The sequence below is a fragment of the Meleagris gallopavo genome, chromosome 8, assembly GCF_000146605.3.
Source record: "Meleagris gallopavo isolate NT-WF06-2002-E0010 breed Aviagen turkey brand Nicholas breeding stock chromosome 8, Turkey_5.1, whole genome shotgun sequence".
Classification (NCBI taxonomy): Eukaryota; Metazoa; Chordata; class Aves; order Galliformes; family Phasianidae; genus Meleagris; species Meleagris gallopavo.
Genome location: NC_015018.2, coordinates 4,739,874 through 4,744,978, shown reverse-complemented (window position 1 = coordinate 4,744,978; position 5,105 = coordinate 4,739,874). Strand labels below are relative to the sequence as shown.

The 5,105-nt window shown below is 49.2% G+C and overlaps 1 long non-coding RNA gene across 2 annotated transcripts in view; it reads right to left on the bottom strand.

Moving 5' to 3' along the window:
* Positions 1 to 2,304: 2,304 nt before the first annotated feature.
* The window catches only part of LOC109368732, a 5,177-nt gene continuing 2,376 nt past the window's right edge, over positions 2,305 to 5,105 (bottom strand). The window contains exons 3-4 of one of the 2 annotated variants that reach the window (XR_002116977.2): positions 3,553 to 3,625; positions 2,305 to 3,076 (exon numbers count right to left, since the gene is read on the bottom strand). This is a non-coding gene — a long non-coding RNA (uncharacterized LOC109368732). Of the gene's footprint in view, positions 3,077 to 3,552; positions 3,626 to 4,237; positions 4,312 to 5,105 lie in introns of those variants that run through there. The other variant, XR_002116979.1, reaches the window with a different exon arrangement.

Here is a 5,105-nt window from a genome sequence, read left to right as displayed (position 1 = left end):
CAAGGTCATATCTAGCCACACTTGTTTCAACTCTAGCACTTCTCCAATTTCCCAGTCTACTTCTTCTGGCCTTATCATCGCACCCACTACCGTTATCAGAAGACACCACTGCCTGGAGTCTGAGACATTGGTCATTCAAACTTTGCTCAGGGATCTCTAGGAGGGCTGAAAACTGCAGATTCCTGCTGTGGTGTTTCTCCAGTTCTAGTACTGACAGTATAGACTGTAGCTTTTCTTTCTTTTATTTTTTTCTCACTCTGTTAAAACAAGTAAATAATCCAATGGGATCAACATGTTTGTTCCCTTAGTACTCTTGGAGACCTTTAGGTTGAAAACAGGCCTTAATATCAACAGGTCTACCACTAACCACAACCAATGTAGTCAATGTTTATTAATAGATAAGCAATGCTGGTCCTTATCTTATGGCCCTTGTAGGCCCATGTAACTGAATTACTACTAGATGCAGGGGCACAAGTATCTGTACTTAAACCGTGTTGATTGCACTAGGATTAAGGCAATAGAGATAAATTAATTGGCATCAATGGTGGCAGCAGGCTATGCCCCATAGCTAGAGTAAAGATTTGGCTCCCCAGTGAAAAACAGTTTTGTAATGAAGGATCAGTATGGAAAACATAGGGTTCAGTGTTTTAATAGGAACATACCTGGCAGTTACCAAATGCCCATTTGGTTTGCCATTGTGTTTTCTCTTTGTTAAAACTATCTTCTAGCTCTCTGCCCTTCTCCCTAACCCAGAGCACGTGGCCAGGAGCCGGCTGGGTCATGTGGCAAACTGTTTGTACCCCTTCCTTTTTTTTTCTTTTTCCCGGGGCCTGTGCCCCCCTGTCATGGACTTATATCTAGGGATACCCTAGACAGTAGGGGCTGGGTCAGGAAGGCCAAGGCCCAACTGGAACTGGAGTTGTCAAGAGGTGCAAGGAAGAGCAAGAAAGATTTTTAAGTTGCATCAAGCAGAAAAGAAAAGTTCAAGAAGGCGTACACTTGCTAGTGAGCAATACAGGCAGGCTGGTAACAGTGGAGAAGGAGAAAGCTGAGTTACTCAACAGTTTTTTTTGCCACAGTCTTCACTGGAAACTGCATTTCACACCACCCCAGATTGGATGCGTCAGAAGGTGGGAACAGGGGGAGCAAGATCGGTCCCACTAGGTGAGCCACTACAGGTTGTAAGATGGTATCCAAAGAGTACAGGACAAAGGATTAACTTACAAATTGATATCAGTGACACGTGATGTTGTTCACGGGTCTGTACTGGGGCTGATGCCCTTCAGCATCTTTATACCAATTTTTATTTGCTGATAGCGATATCTGCAGTAGCATTTTGTCTCTCTCAATACATATAGTCACTTGCTTTTGGTGGTTTGCAGCTATCTGTAATAAATTGGACTCTGGTAAACAGAGCTTCCACGTTGCCGCGTATTACAGAACACTACAAACCCACTGTTGCAACCGTTATGTTCCCACAGGCCAGGTAAATCCTTAGGTCATGACGGAAGTCCCCCAAACTGCACTGATGCTTGACTCACCAGAGCAACTTTCACATCTCACCCTCACAGTGCACATTTGCTACACTCTTGATACAGGTCGCATCTGATGCAAGGCCCAGGATGCCAGTGGGACAACTCTCTTGTTGGCAGCAGGGCAGTGGGGAAGGGGACTCAAAGAGAGGGCAAGTGATGTCAAAGATCTGACGCCTTCTCCAGTGAAATAGGAGAGGGCACCTTGATGGTGGGGGTGGGGGTGGGAGAAGAGATGCCTCTGTGGAGCGAGCAGTGCAGAAGCACCTGTGTATCACGTTTTCAGGTCAGAAATTCCAGCGAGGCCACAAGGAACCGTTGTCTGGCCTCGTGCAGAGGGACACCATGGTTCTGCCCTTCTTTTGATGGGCAGAATGAAGATGCCTGTGGTGATTTTCGGAATAGGTGCCCCACAGTTTTATAGAAGGCAAGGTGAGAGGTCAGGACATAACGTTGAAGCTCAGCAGTGTGCTGATGACCGCAGCACTCGCGCAAGGAGCAGTGATTTCCTTTCCTTCAAAAGCATTCCTTGCCTCTGTCCAAATGAACTATGAAAGAAAGAGGTAGGAGATGTCACTGTTGCACGCCGCCCAGCACTGAGTTGCATTCTGCTACGTCCTGGTAATTTAGTACTTCTGCGTATACAAAGGCGTTGATGTGGTTGGGTAGTTGGGAAACAAACTTGAACTTTGTGGTCTGTATTAACTGCTGCTGCAAGGACATCAATGTTCCCTTCTGACTCAGCCCAGCTGATGCTGTACCGTCTCCACTGGCTTTGAATGGAGGGCACCAGCTGAAAGAGCATTCTTGCCCAGGAGAGTGGCAGAGGTCAGCACAGACATGCTTTCTGTGTTGTGCTGGCAGCCTTTGAAGAGGAAGCAGCATTTCTGAGTGTGTCTGACATCCCCTGCAATCGGGAGATACTACTCCCTCCTCTGGGGTTCAGATTCCCAAGGAGAGGCCGTTGACCAGCTGCTGCCAGCAAGGGCTGAGCTGACCTCCCTCCGCTATGAAGCCTGGGCATGCACAGAATGGCCCTGGAATGTTGTAAGACACACACAGAAAGGTTCTGGCAGACAGTCAAACAGGGAGAACTTGGAGTCCCTTGGATGTCATGAGAACAGCATGGCTGTGTACAATGGAAATGCTAGATTTCTCTGCAGGCGTAGTCAGTCCCCATAAAATCAAAGATGTTTAAGGAAAAGCACACAGATAGCATTGACAGATGTGTCTGAATGATGGCGGCTCCTGAACTGGAGCCGTTTAGCCTGCTCAGGTTCACGAAGGCCTACTGGACAAAAATCTGAGCCCTGAGCAGCGACACTGCCTGATTCACCCACAGACACACCAACACTGCTCAGGAGGAGGTGGTGGAAGGGACCAGCTGTATCCCAGCTAAGGAAGATGGGACAAAGGCCTCGCTGTGCAGAACTGGTGAGTTTATTCATGCCTCTAGAGAAGAACCTCACTCCAGGATGGCACAGGGACTGGGCCGCAATGTGCGCCATGAGGCTCCTCCCTGCTCCTCTGCTCCGAGTTCTCCACTGTGAAGACAGGTGGAATTTTAAGCCCGTTCATCATGTTTGCATAAAGCTCTAGCTCTACTTGGTGAACTTCGCTCTTGTTTCAGTGCACAGTGTACTGTGTGACATGTAGGGAAGGAAGGGAATGAAGCCCTTGCATTACTGCTCGTAACGACCTTGACTGATAACTAACCCACAGAAACCAGAACTGAGACTTACTGCAGGAAAAGATCAGTAACAGTCCAAACCGCGTTCGGTGGAACACACAGCTACACTGACAGAATCTTGCTGTGCATTAAGAAATCTGACTATCTTTAAGGGGCTTTAGGCTAATGATGGATAAATGTATGACAGTGGTTGGGCTGTAGTCAACCTGTGTATGCTATATAAGTTCTGTGGTGCTGATCATCGGGGCTCTCAGAGGCAGGGTGAAGCCCGAGACAGAAAGAAACCGTGCATTGCCAAGAAGAATTTTCCTTCTGCAGTTCTGTACTTACGAGTGCCATCGTCTCTGTTGTGCTTTAACCTTGGCATGCAGCTGTGTACCACTCAGGTGCTGGATAGCACTTCCTAAGTTGAACCGGGGAGGGAATTAGAAAGGTGAAGGTGCAAGAACTCATGAGTTGAGAAGGAGACTGTTTACTAGGTAAAGCAGAAGCTGCACAGTCAAGAAAAGGACAAGAAAGAATTCATTCACTACTCCACATTCTATAGTGAATATATACTACAAACTCCAACATACACAAAAAAGTCCGTATCTGTTGCTTAGGGGCAGTGAGGAACAAGGAGGAGACTCCTCCATCTGCTCCAAGCAGAGACAAGGGTCCTGTCTCCCTCATCCTGCATGATTCTGTGTTCTGTTTCCTCAGGGTTGGGAGCTTGCTTAGCTTCTTCCCCTTGCAGGTACTGCGGACAGGGCACTAAGGCTGCCTGCGTCACCGCGTGATACCACGCATCGATCTCTCTCTCTGGCTGCTGGATAATTCTCCACCTGGTGATTTCCTCTTGCAGCCTGCCCACCTGCTCAAACAGTTTCTTCATCTGGGTGCAACTGCATATCCTCTTCCCTCAGGTCCTTGGTCGGCTTCCAGATTCAGGAGTTCCCCACAACCAAAGGCTTGAGCAGCTCTGTCACTCCACAGGAAGTCCATTTACGTGCCCGTGTCAGCCTGGAAAGTTCCAAGCCCCTCCGTCTGGGTTTCTGCCTGAGCCCAACCGTTGTGTTTGTTTCAGTAGAGCACTGTCGCTTCTTGTTCCTAGATGAGAAGAAGGCTGTCTGGCTTGTGCCTTCCCTCTGTGTCCTGTCTACGTGCACTACCAGGCAGAGTGCTACGCTGTGGCCTGACTGCCGCTCTACTCCCTGTTTCCCCGAGCCGGTTGCCATGCTCCTGGTCCCTCGCACTCCCCGGAGGCTTGGAGGCATCTGTGTCACCTGCTCTTGCAAGGCCTGGGTGCTCCTTCTGAATGAAGAAGGTTCAGGGTGGCTCTCTTCTCGCCCAGTCTGCTCCACAGTTTTTGGAACAGCCTCTCGAATGGCAGTCCCCCTCTCCATTACAGAACAAGCCTGCACTGGTGCTGATAGGCTTGGAACATGACCCATAGTTTCACCTTAACTTAGCCCCAGGGAATTTCAAAACCTCAACCACTCTTATCCAATCAGTTGTAACAAGGTGTTTGTGCTTGAGGAGTGGTGCTGGAGCAGGTGACCTCCGGACATTCCAAACCATTCTGTGATTCTGCCGTTTTGACCTAACACCTGACTAGGACAATGCCAACAGTCCTGAGGACTTGCTCTACTCACTCCCACCTCCTGCTGTGAAAACTGGGTGAAACCCCTGCTTGTACCTGCATAGCTGCAGCTTTGAGTATGGACAGCAGCCCTAGGGTTGTGGTGTAAAGAGCTGCCTATGCTTCAGCATTGCAGCAATGCTGCTGGGTCACCTGCATGTTGCTCGCAGCATGGCCATCTGAATCCAGATCCCAGCCAGCCAGCCCTGAGTAGGGCAACGTGGGGCAGGAGAGGGGCAGGGCATTGTCTTGGGGCATGACC